Raw genomic sequence first — 13,643 nt, 5'->3', positions numbered from 1 at the left:
TCCACTTGTTGTCTCTATGGATTTGTCTATCTGGAAATTAATATAAATGACATTATATAGTGTGTGATATTTTATGACTGACTTCTTTCACTTAGCATAATGTTTTCAAGATTCATCCATGTTGTAGTATGTATCAATACTTCATTCCTTTTAATTGCTGACTAACTTTCCATTGTATGAATATACCACTTTTTGTTTATCCATCATCAGTTAGTTGATGGACATTTAGCTTATTTCCACCTTTTGGCTATTATGAATAATTCTCCTACTATGAATAGTTTCATGAGGACATATGTTTTTATCTCTCTTGGATACATATCTAGGAGTGGAATTTCTGGGTCACATGGAAACTTCACGTGAAACATTGTTGAGGAACTGTAAAACTGTTATCCAAAGCACCTGCACCATTCCACCAGGAATGTAGGAAGATTCCACTTTTTCCACATCTTTGCAGACACTTGTTATTATCTCTTTTTTTATAATCATCCTAGTGCGTGTAAAGTATATCTTGTGTTTTTGATTTGTATTTCCCTAAGGACGAATGATGTCGAACACCTTTTCATATGCTTATTGGACATTTGTATAACTTCTTTGGAAAATGTCTATTCATATCCTTGGCCCATTTTTAACTGGGTTATTTATCATTTTATTTTTGAGTTATAGGAGTTCTTTCCATATTCTGGATACAAGTCCTATCTCAGGCATATGATTTGTAAATATTTTCTCTTATTCTGTTGTCTTTTCATTTACTTAGCAATGTCTTCAGAAGCAGAAAATTCTTAATTTTGATTAAGAACAATATATCTGGGGTGTTTTCTTTTGTTTTTTTATGCTTTGGTATCATTTCTAAATAACCATTGCCTAACCTATGGTCAGAATATTGAATTCTGTTTTCTTCTAAGAGTTTTATAGTTTTAGCTCTTAATTTTGTAAATGAGGTCCCTGCTGCAGAGTTGCTTTTGGAAGACCCGCTTAAGGGGCCACTGCCCCCTCAGCCCACCATGCTCTTACCTGAGCTACTGCTGCTCGGCCTTCTCAGCCTGGCTGTCAAGGAACCCGTCTTCTACTTCAAGGAACAGTTTCTGGACAGAGACGGGCTGATCAACTGCTGGACTGAATCCAAACACAAGTCGAATTTTGGAAAATATGTTCTCAGTGCCAGCAAGTTCTACAATGAGTTGGACAAAGATAAAGGGCTGCAGACAAGCCAGGATGCCCACTTTCTATGCCCTGTCAGCCAGATTCGAGCACTTCAGCAACAAGGACCAGACGTTGGTGGTGCAGTTGACCTTGAAACATGAGCAGAACATCGACCATGGGGGTGGCTACATAAAGCTATTTCCAGATGTTTTGGACCAGACACCAGACAGATATGAAAGGAGACACTGAATACAGCATCATGTCTGGCCCTGACATCTATGGCCCCAGCACCAAGAAGAGTCATGTCATCTTCAAGCACAAGGGCAAGAACGTGCTGATCAATAAGGACATCCATTGCAAGGATGATGAATTCACACACCTGACACATTGATTGTGTGACTGATAACACCTATGAGGTGAAGATTGACAGCAGTCAGGTGGAATCAGGCTCCCTGGAGAATGATTGGGACTTCCTGCCACCCAAGAAGATAAAGGTTCCTGATGTTTCAAAGCCCAAAGACTGGGACAAGCAGGCCAACATTGATGACACCACAGACTCCAAACCTAAGGATGGGAACAAGTCCAAGCACAACCCTGACGCTGATGCTAAGAAGCCCAAGGACTGGGTTGAAGAGATGGATGGAGAGTGGGAACCACCAGTGATCTAAGAACCTGAATACAAGGGCGAATGGAAGCCCTGGCAGATCGGCAACCCAGATTACAAGGGCAGTTGGACAATCTTAAGTATTCCCTTGATAGCAACATCTATGCCTATGACCACCTCCCTGTGCTGGGCCTAGATCTCTAGCAGGCCAAGTCCAGCACCATCTTCAACAACTTCCTCATGACCACCAACAAGGCCTATGCCAAGGAGTTTGTCAACAAGACATAGGGTGCCACAAAAATGGTGGAAAAGCAAATGAAAGAAAAGCAGGATGAGGAGCAGAGGCCAAAGGAGGAGGAGGAAAATGCTGTTGTTGTCCAGGCCAAGGATGAGCTATAGGGGCCACACCACTGCTTCCAGGGTTGGCCTGAGGCCTGAGCTTCCACACCACTGCTTCCAGGGTTGGCCTCGGCCAAAGAACTGGCCGAGCTAAATAACATCTCTATGAAACTGAAGAACTTTCCTTTTTTTCCAGGCGGGGTCAGATTCGAGGCAGGGTTTTGGTTTTGTTCCACCCTCTTTTTTTTTTTTTCAACTGGTGTTTTAACTGATTCTCCTTCAGCCCTCACCCCTGGCCCTCATCTTTCTTGACATCTTTGTCTTTTTCTTTCCCCTTCTCTCCCCAGGTCTCTTAGTTCCCCTCTAATCTGGGGAAATGGGGAGTGTGGAAGAGAAGCCCCAGGCTGAAGATTCCATCTACTGTCCTTCCTGGATCCCAAAGGGGAGAGGGTGGTGCCCCCAGCATCCCCAGCACTGAAGAAGAATGGGGCTCCTAGGCCCAAGCTCTGACCCCCTCCCCACCCTAACCCTTACACCCTCCCTTTCTCTTCTGCCTCCAGGACTGGGCCACTTCTGGGCGAGGAAGTGGGTTCCAGCTCAGCTCACACTGAGAATGTAAGACCTATAAACAAAATTTCTATTAAATCAAGTTTGTCTCTTAAAAAATATATATACATTTTTGTTAATGATCTCAGGTTCAACTTCATTCTTTTACATGTGGCTATCCAGTTGTCCCAGAACCATTTGTTAAAAAGACTATGCTTTTTCTCATTGAATTGTCTTGGCACCTTTGTCAAAAATCAATTGACTGTAAATGTGTGGGTTTATTTCTGAAGTCTCAAGTCTATTCCATTGATCTATATGTCTGTTCTTATGCTAGTACCACACAGTCTTGATTACTGTAAGTTTGTAGTACATTTTGAAATCAGGAAATGTGAGCCCTCCACTTTGTTCTTTTTCAAGACTTTTTTGGCTATTCTAGGTTCCTTGCATTTCCATATAAATTTTAAGATGTCTGTCAATATCTGTGGGGGAAGCCAACTGGAATTGTGATAGGGATTGTGTTGAATTTTTGAGTCATTTTGGGAAATACTGCCATCTTTACAATTTTAAGTCTTCTAATCAATGAACTTAGGATATAGGTCCTTTTATTCAGATCTTCTTAATTTCTTTCAATAATATTTTGTAGTTTTAGTTACAAGTCTTACACTTCTTTGGTTAAATTTATTCCTAAATATTTTGTTCATTTTGATACTATTATAAATGGAATTGTTTTCTTAATTTCATTTTCAGATTGTTCATTGCAAGTATATAAAAATTCTATCAATTTCTGAGCATGTATCCTGTAATCTTGCTAAACCAGTTTATTAATTCCAATAGTTTTTTAATTCTTTAAAATTTTCTACATATGAAATCATGTGATCTGCAAATCGATAGTTTTACTTTCTCTTTTACAAATTGCATTTGCCTTTATTTCTTTTCCTTACCTAACTGTCCTAGCTAGAATACAGATAATGAGAGCAGATATCTTTGTCTTGCTCCTGATCTTAGAGGAAAAGCATTCAGTCTTTCACCATTACGTATGATGTTAGCTGTGAGTTTTTCATGAATGCATTTTATTAGGTTGAGAGAGTTCTTTTCTGCATATAGTTGCCCTAACAAATTGCCACAAACTTGGTGGCTTTAAACAACAGAAGTGTATTCTCTCACAAGTCTGGAGGCCAGAAGTCTGAAATAAAAGTGTCACAGTGCTATGTTTGCTCCAAAGGCTCTAGAGGAGAATCTTTTATTGCTTCTTTCAGCTTTTGATGACTCCAGGAGTTCCTTGTCTTATGGACACATCACTTCAATTTCTGCCTCCATCCTCACATGGCCTTTTCCCCTGTGTCTCTGTGTCTTTTCTGTCTCTTAGAAGGGTACTTGTCATTGGATATAGGACCCACTTAGGTAATCTAGGATGATCTCATCTCTTAATTACATCTGCAAAGATATTTTTTCCAAATAAGATCACATTCATAAATTCTGGGATATGGACATATGGCAAGAGGCGGAGAGCACCATTCAACCCACTACATCTTCTATTCATAGTTTGTTGAGTGATTTTAATATGAAAGAGTGTTGGATTTTGTCAAGTGATTTTTCTGTGTCTACTGAGATGATCACATGGTTTTTGTCTTTCATTCTATCGATATGATATATTACATCGATTCATTTTCAGATGTTAAACTAATCTTATATTCCTAGGATAAATCCTACTTGATCATGGTGTGTAAGCCTTTTATATGTTGCTGGATTAGATATACTAATATCTTATTGAAGATGTTTGCATGTATATTCATGAAGGATATTGATCTGTAGTTTTCTTGTGTTGTCTTTTTCTGATATTGGTATTTTGGTAATATGGTATCTGGCTTCATAGAATGTGTTGAGAAGTGTTCCCTCCTTTCTGCTATTTGGAAGAATTTGTATTACTATTAACTTTTCTTTAAATATTCAGAAATGGCAGGCAGCCATGATAAGTGCTGTGTTCTTTGAGAGATCGTCTTTCAAGTTCAAGTTTACAACTGGCAACCACAGCCTCTCTGAACTGTGTGCAGTTCTCTTTCAAAGGAAACAGATTTTCATGGCCAGAGCCTTTGGCCAGATATACATCTATGATGGAAAGACAGGAGAGAATGTGTACCCTGGGAAGAGCAAGGCTCACAACAGAGGCATTTATGCTATTAGTTGGAGTTCTGATAGCACCCATTTGCTTTCTGCTTCTGGAGACAAAACCTCTAAAATATTTGACGTCAAGGTGAACTGTGTCATCAACGCGTTTATGATGGGTTACGATGTTCTAGACCAGCAGCTAGGCTGCTTGTGGCAGAAGGGCTGACTTTTCAGCATCTCCCTGTCTGGGTACAAAATTACCTGGACAAAAACAACCACAGCAAACTCCTGAAGATCATCAATAGTCACATCAAATCCAGTCTAGTGCTGACAGTGCATAATAATGGTGGCAGGTCCTACATCTACTCTGGGAGACACGACCGACACATTAATTACTGGGATTTCGAGATGGAAGAGAATGACTCTGTCTCTGGGAAGGGCCACACAAACCACATATCCAGGATGACTGTGGACTAGTTCAGGCAGCTGGTGAGCTGCAGAATAGATGACTTGGTGCAGTACACCAACCTCACGACATGAAGCTACAGTAGACTGGGAGTCGCAAAACTGGATGTTTATCCAAAGTGCATAGCTATCAGCCCCGGAGATAGGCAGTGGTTGAGTGACAGCTACTCAAAGAACAATGTTTTTTATCTTCTGCCTGGCCTGACCTCCCACCACACTCAAGAGGGAGGGGCCCTAACTCCCCATGACCCTCCTCTCTCTTCAGGGCATTTGCATCTGTACACATCCTCCTGAAAGCTTTAGATGGTGACAGTTTGCACATAAAAATAAAGTGAGCACTTAAACAGTGTATAGAGCATAACTCAAACCCACTGTCCAGCAATGCCTGAGTGTGGAACAGTCCAGAGACAGAGCCTCAAAAGCACACAGACTCTGCTCCCATGACTCCTGCCATCTATCAAGGGAGGTTGTATCCTACTCCCCTATCCCCAAGAGCCACCCCACTCCCGCCACCGCCCCACCATAGCCTTGCAGAATGAGGCTGCACTGGGAGAGGAGGGTGCACCCGGCCCTGGCAGTCCGCAAAGCTGGAGTCCTGTGTGGCGCAGATGTCACGTGATTCTGGAGCATGTACCATATTGTGTAATCGCCTCCAAAAAGCCCCTTAGAGCAGACGCACACATGTGTGACCTTGTATTTCACTTTTGGTTTTTGTGCTTGATTTTAAGAATGGAATTGTGAGGATTTTTGTTTGTTTGTTTTTGTTTTTTAATGTGTCTTAACTGTTGTGTCACTGTTTACAAACTTGTGCCTTGAGGACATGTCTCCAGAATCCTAGAGCCCTTGATAGAGCCAGACTGAGAATGTCTTGGTCACCATTTCACTGTCATGCTTTGATATTTTCCAGTCTTTCTTTTTCCCTTCTGCCCCCAAGAGCAGAGATCAATTTAAAGGTAAAGATGAAATCACTGTCATTGAAACCTGTCATTGTTTTCACCTGCCTTTTCTTTTTCAGTGCAGAAATTGAAAGTAAGTATAAAGCATGATGATCTGGAGTTTTTTTGCGTGTGTCAGAATCACTAGTAAATGTTGGCTGAGAACAATCCTCGCCCTCTGCACTTGTGAAAACACTATGAATGCTTTATGAGACTATACCAAGAGATAACTAAATATCATTTCTCTTCAAAAAATATTTTGTATAATTCACCAGAGATGCTATTTGGTCCTAGTATTCTCTCTGTGGGAATTTAACTAGAAATTCAATCTCTTAGTCTATGGCCATGCTCCCCTGAACAAGCCCAATCCTGTCTGATCTCGGAAGCTAAGCAGGGTTGGGCCTGGTTAGTACTTGGATGGGAGACCACCTAGGAAGACCAGGTGCTGTAGGTGTAAAAAATGAAATTCAAAAATAAGGTATTATAAGCAAGGTCCTTGCAATCTGTGAGGTCAACCAAGGGTTGCCTTGCCTAAAAAAAAAGAAAGAAAGAAAGAAAGAAAGAAAGAAAGAAAGAAAGAAAGAAAGAAAGAAAGAAAGAAAGAAAGGAAGGAAGGAAGGGAAGGAAGGAAGAAGGGGAAGAAGGAAGGAAGGAAGGAATATTGAAGGAAGGAAGGAAGGAAGGAAGGAAGGAAGGAAGGAAGGAAGGAAGGAAGGAAGGAAGAAATTCAATTTCTTTTTGTTATAGGTCTATTCAGATTTTCTATTTCTCTTGAGTCAGTTCTCGCAGTTTATGTCTTTCTAAGAATTTGTCCATTTCATCTAGGTTATCTAATTTGATGGCATACAGTTGTTCATAGTATTCTCTTATATCCTTCCTGATTTTAGTCACTTAATTCTTCTCTATTTTTTGGTCAATCTAATTAAAGTTTTATCAGTTTTGTCAATCTTTTCCAAGAATCATTTTTAGTTTCATTGACTTTCTCTATTGTTTTTATATTCTCTATACTAAGTTTACTAAGAATTTTTATGGTCTAAAATATAGTCTGAACTAGAGAATGTTCTATATGCGCTCTAGAAGACTATGTGTTTTGTTTTTGTTGGATGAAGTGCTCTATAGATATCTGTTAGGCCTAGTTGGTTTACAGTGTTGTTCAAGCCTTTATTTTCTTGTTGATCTTCTGCATTATTCTATCCATTATTGAAAATGAGACATTGAAGTTTTCAAATATTATTATTTAATTGTCTAATTTCTCCCTTCGATTCTGTCAGTTTTTTGCTTCATGTATTGAGGTTCTGTTGTTAGATTTTTATAATTGTTACATCTCCCTGATGGACTGACCTTTTTTCATTATAAAATGTTATTCTTTGTTTCTAATAACAAGTTTCTGTCTTAAAGTCTATCCTTTTAATAATAGTACAGCCACTCTAGTTCTCTTTTTTACTGTTTGCATGGTGTATCTTTTCCATGCTTTACTTCCAACCTACTTGTATCTTTGAATCTAAAGTATGTCACCTTTAGACAGCCCACCAGTTTATTACAAAACAAATACCAAACATTATATAATTTCACCTGTAAATCCTTTGGTATGTATCTGTAAAAGGTTAGGGCTTTAAAACAACCAACCAAACAAACACAATGCCATTATCACATCTAAAAAGATTCACATATTTCTTAATATCATCAAATACCCAATCAATAATCAACATTCACTCGAAATTCTCACCTCCCAGGCTTCTAGACACAGTATTCTCCTGGTCCCCTGCTATATCTCAGAACAGTCTTCCCTTTCCATGGGCTACACTTGTAGCCTAAAACTTGAAAAGATGTCTCTCTTCCCAAACATTCTGTCCTTAGATGTCTGATCTGTCTTCACATTCTCTCAGGTATCTCATCCTCTCCTAGCATACCAACAATCAGCTCAACACAGAAGACATTCAAAATTTGCTTTCATGCAGCTGTTTTATATTTTCAACTGCCTAATGGGGCATCTGTATGAGAATCTTACCTCAAACTTTGTATTTCCCAAATTTAATTCCTCACCTGGTCCTTAAACTTGCTTTCCTCCCAACTCTTCCATCCTAGTCATCTCTCATGACTCCTAATCAGCTACACTCAAAATTCCTGTCATCTCAGTCACCTGCCTATCACCTCCTATATGTGCCTACAGGCACAGAATCTAACTGGCCAATTCCCCTGGCCATCACAACCTGCCTCTGCCAAGTCCTCTCTAATAGATCTTTGAGGTTTCAGCTCTTATAACCCATTCTTCTCACTGGGAATCCTTGTCATCACATTGCTTTCAGCTTGTCTCATTATCAGCATATCCTCAATGGAATAATCCTCTCACAGTTCCTTAGGTTTGTACAGGGCTTGGCATCTTGAGTCTCAAAATGCATACAAGGAAGTGGTGGTCCAGAAAAGTTAATTTAATTACCCAAGAACACATAGCTATTAACTGGTAGAGTTCAGATCTCAACCAGGTCTACCCATCTCCAGGTTGCTCCTGTTGCTTAGCAGGTGTGAACTACTTCCCCAGCCTTCTGGAAGAAACAAAGATGACTAAGCCACAAATATTGCCTACCAGGGAGTCACAATTTTGATGGGAGCCAAGACACAAACAGGAGAAAAGTCTATTTTGTTAAAGAGATTTAAAGCTCAGCAAAGGCAGCAGCAGAAGAGACAAGAGGAATTCTCCAGGTACTTGAGGGTGCCATTTGCTATAACGTATTTATCAATGGTGGGCCCCAGAGACTGTGTCCAGGAGCTATTCCAATCAGCCATGGTGAAGCAGGACAAGGGGGACTAGCCTAGAAGGGCATGGCTTAGACAGAGCAAGAGGAAGAGGAGTCTGAGGCAATAGGAAGAAAGGCTAGGTGAGGGTGGTGGAGGACTCACACTGGGGAGGGTTTATGCTACCAGGATGAAGACTTTGTACTTCACTGAGCAATAGTTGTATTTTCATTTGTTTAGAAACTTCACCTGGAAGAAGTTCATAAAAAGGATTGATGGAAGACTTAAGACTGGCTGAGATCTGAGTTCCAGTCTAAGTTTCTCCACTAATAAACAACTCTTTGTGATGGGCCCTATCCCAAGCACTTCACATATATTAACTCACTTAATTCTTACACCCCTATAAAATTATTATTTTTATCCCCATTTTATAGATGACTAAATAGCGGCTCTGTGAAGTTAAATATCTTTCTCAAGGTCCCATGGCTAGTGAGTGATGGAGCCCAGGTTCAAACTCAGACCATCTGGTCTTAGAGTCTATGCTCTAAACTGATGTACTTATCCTCTATCACTATTGAGCCATCCATCCTTAGCCAGGCATTAACTTTGATTTCCCCATTTCAGATTTACTCAGTGGTCTCTAAAGTCTTTTCCAGAGCAGGAAGGCATAGTTTGAACTTTCAGTTCTTGATGTAGGCCAGGCATCTCTCGCCTCTGCCTGGCGAGATACCTATAAAATGTCAGTGAGGGAATTTAAAAGGCACAAACCCAATACAACAAAGAGAACAGGAGTGGGATATCAATAGAAAAGCAATTTCATGTATTTCTAGAATACAGAAACTGGCTGAAAATTGATAAGTAGAATGAAAGAAGAGGCAATCTGGAACACATAAGAATGAGGGTACAGCCAACAGAAGCTATTCTGCCATGTCCAACCGGAGATGTTCGAGATGCAAAGTTGCCAAGGAAGATGGAGGGCAAGATGGCAGATCAGGAAAAGAATAGACAGGGTTAATCTGAAATCTTTATAATGTTCATCACCCCTCCCACCACTCCTTACAGCAAAGCATTAATCATCACCCAGTGAAAAAAAAGAGTGCATTCTCAGTTGACAGGAACTATCTGGGAAGACCAAAGGCAGCTCATGGGGATGTTTCAGCCTCCACTTTATGCCACTGATGCTCTCCCAGGTAATAACAGCTTCTTATTCACCCTCCAAGCCCTATGTCCTCAGGGTTTTCAAGCCATGCTTTTATAAACATGAATGGACAACTCAGAACACCAGACATTTGAGGCAAGCTACCAACATGAAAGCAAGAAACTAAGAAATATAGAAAAACAAACCTACAAGGAAGCTATAATAATTCAGCATACAGAAGAGCAGAGAGATTCAATATGATAGTTCATCTATGAAGCAAAAAGCATAAAATAAGTATAAGATCTAGTGAAAAACAGAACAAGAAAGAGTTGTTGGAAGTTTGAAATTAGATTACGAAAACAAAATTTTCCACAAGAAGGTTTGGAAAATAGAGTCAATATGGAAATTTTCCATATAGTAAAACAAAAAATATGTACAAAAATGGTACAAGGAAAGAATATGATGATTAATATACAAGGGTTAACATTTGACTAATAGGATTTCAAAAAAAGAAAAAAAAGAGGAGAGGGACTTCTCCACAGAGGTGTCATCTGATAGAAAGAGGACAGGCATTCCAGGCATAGGAAAGAGCACACACAGACTCAGAGCCCTGAGAGAATATGAGCTGTTTAGAGAATTACAAGCAATTCTATGTCACAGAGGATAGGATTCCTGAGAGTAAGGATAGGAAAATGAAATCTCAAAGGTAGAACCAGAAAGGCCTTGAATACCACACAAAGATGTTTGGTCTTTAACCTGCAGGCTTTTGAGAATTTCTTAAGCAGAGGACCAAGATGATCATGTTTGCAATGAGGAAAGATTAGTCTAGAGTCAAAAATATGGCAAATGAACTGTTCTAGTTATCAATTGCTGTATAACAAATAGCTCCAAAGTTAGTGGCTTCAAACAACAACAGTCATATTTGCTGGCAAATCTGTAATTTGGACAGGTTTCAGTGGAAACAGTGGTCTCTGCTCTATGTGGCACAGTGAGCTGGAATGACTCAGTGGCTTGCAGGCTAGAGTCACAAATAGCTGCTGCAGCTCTACCTCACATCTCTTTAGGAAAAGTGAGAGAATGGCTTTCCCTAGATACCCAGCAAATGTCTCGAGTCTCGTGGAATCTGATTGAGTCACACATGTACATCCCTGAACCAATCACTATGGCTCAGGTAATATAGTAGACTGATTGACCCAGCTTTGATTACATGCTCTCCCTCCCAGCTTGAGCTGGAGAGGAGTCCTACCCTAGCATGGATTGAGAGTGGCAGAAGGGAACATCTCCAAATTATAAGCAGAAGAGGAAGGGGGTGGGTGCTGGGAAGGCAAACATCAGGTATGCATGCCTCTCTGTCTCCTTGTTCCTCCCTTTCCCCTCTGCCTGCTCTTCCATGGAAGGAAGCTCCCTGTTCTCATGTCTTGGTGGGTGGAAGAAATGCTAATTCCCTTAACTGGAGAGCTCTGTACTCAGAAGGGCCATTTACACTCTGCTTAATATGACTGATGAAGCATAAACTAATTAATTCTTAGAGTGAAAGCATCCCTATTAGATTTTTCCCAAATAGTAATGAATCATTATCAGCAAAACCTTAACATCTGCTTACTCAATCAATCCACTGCTAGTCACATGCTCTTAATATCATCTGTACTGTTGCCCCAGTGCCAGGCAGCCTGTATCCCAACCCCTAGAGCCTCATTAGCCTCTGTAACCAGAGGACCTCAGGCCTGTGAGAGGAGGAGGATTTTATTATGGAAACAAGGGTGCAACTTTATGCAAGGATGGTTGTAGGATCAGTGAAAAGAGGACCTATTTCCAACTCTTACAATAAAACATCTTGGAACTGAAGGGATATTTGAGCCAAATGGTCATCCAGTCTCTTCTTACACACTACTGATGGCAGTGAACTCACAACCTCACAGGCAGCACATTATCCTGTTTTGCACATTTGACTGTTAGAATTTCTCAGTCTGTTACCAATTAATTAGTTAATTATATCCAAATTTGAAGTGGCTTGAATGAATATATCTAACACAAAAGGACAAAGGGGCAGAAAAAAATTAAGCAAGGGGTAAGATTAGCATGCAGAAAGGCAGACCATCCATTCCATAGAGCCATAAATTTGACATTAAGCTTCCTTGTGGCCAAAAGGAAGAGGGAACCACAATCAGTTACGAATTCACAACATCAGTAAGATAGACAGGTAGATAATAGACAGACAGACAGACAGATAGACAAATAGATATCTCAAAAAGTGGTTTGTTAAAATAACTTGTTATGAAAGCCTGTTTTTCCTGAAAGTATTTGCTGATATCGAACCAAAATCTAATTTCCCTCTAATTTCTACACATCGATTCAACTCAACAGACATTTAAGAAAGCCACCTTGACTCCTTCATTCTACAAACTTCCAATGTGTTCTTGTGGTGGGCAAGACATTAGACCATGTGCTCTGTGGGGTTCTTGTTCCCCGACTTATCCTATTTATTACCTGGGTAACCTTAAGCAAATCCTTTAACTTGTGAACCTATTTCCTCATCATAACATGAAAACAAATAACCCTAGAGAACCTACTTTATAAGACAGAGCAATGTAAATGATATATGAGACACACCCTGGTCCAAGAGAATAAGTCCCACTCTATTCTTCCAATCTTATTGGAACCACTCCCTCTCACAAACTTTCTGCTCAAGGTGAGTCTAATTTTTTGGTGTATCCCCAAATTTTGGCTTCTCAGTCTTTCCCTGTTCAAGCTGTGCCTTCTACCTGGCATGCCTTCCCCCATACACTTATCCCCACCTCCAGTATCTAAATCCTGGGCACCCTTCACAGCCCAGCTCAAATGGCAGTTCCTGTAGGAAGTCTACTGTGAGTTGTACAGATATCCATTATATTTACCTTCCTGAAATCCTCTAGTTTATATCTGTGCCTGCCTTGAGGCCAGTGTATTCATTCAGAAATTCCTTCTTGTTATATCTCAAGAAATTTAAATATTTCTCTAAATCTTAACTCCCAAGAAAACTCCATTGAGAAAACGACAACAACCAAAAAAAGTATCATAATTCTCCTGTGAGAATTAAAGCTTATCAATAAAAAGACCTTACTGGTTGAAAGGAATCCACTGATGTCAAGTCAAAATCAAGAGCAAGATACGCTGACATGCAGAGTTGAAGCTGACGGTTGACATGAGTCAGTCTTACTCATAACTGTCATTGTGTTATCAGTGTGTGTTTGATGCCCTTTTGCTGCTAATGTTGAGTTATTATTGCAAATAAAATAAATATTAATAGGTTTATATACATAGTTACTTTACATAAATCCTATGAGTGGTGTTCCAAAAAATAACAAGTTTTGAAAGACAAGTAATTCCTTAGTGCTGTTAACCTTGCTAGGAGATCTCAATGTTACATTATTCAAACACTACTCAATAATGTTTGCTGGCATTTTCTTGTGTTTTAAAGCCACTATGGGCTATAATTCTATTCCACTAACTTAGTATTTCTTATTTCTTAAACAAAAAATTTAACTATAAATAATAATGAGCAAGAGAATGAAGAATGCAGCATTTGAGATCTTACTCCACAGCATATGCCATCAGTTTGGCTCAAACACACCCATAAAAATTCAAAAAAAAAAAAAAA

The 13,643-nt window shown here is 39.7% G+C and overlaps 2 pseudogenes; both read left to right on the top strand.

The window, feature by feature from the left end:
* Positions 1-1,001: 1,001 nt before the first annotated feature.
* On the top strand, positions 1,002-6,712 carry LOC120609722 (calreticulin-like; annotated as a pseudogene).
* LOC120609882 (uncharacterized) lies at positions 6,471-6,589 on the top strand (annotated as a pseudogene).
* Positions 6,713-13,643: the final 6,931 nt, after the last annotated feature.

The sequence above is a fragment of the Pteropus medius genome, unplaced genomic scaffold, assembly GCF_902729225.1.
Source record: "Pteropus medius unplaced genomic scaffold, Ma_sr-lr_union100, whole genome shotgun sequence".
NCBI classification, from domain to species: Eukaryota; Metazoa; Chordata; class Mammalia; order Chiroptera; family Pteropodidae; genus Pteropus; species Pteropus medius.
Note: the sequence above shows the minus strand (reverse complement) of the source record. Positions and strands in the feature narration are given on the sequence as shown.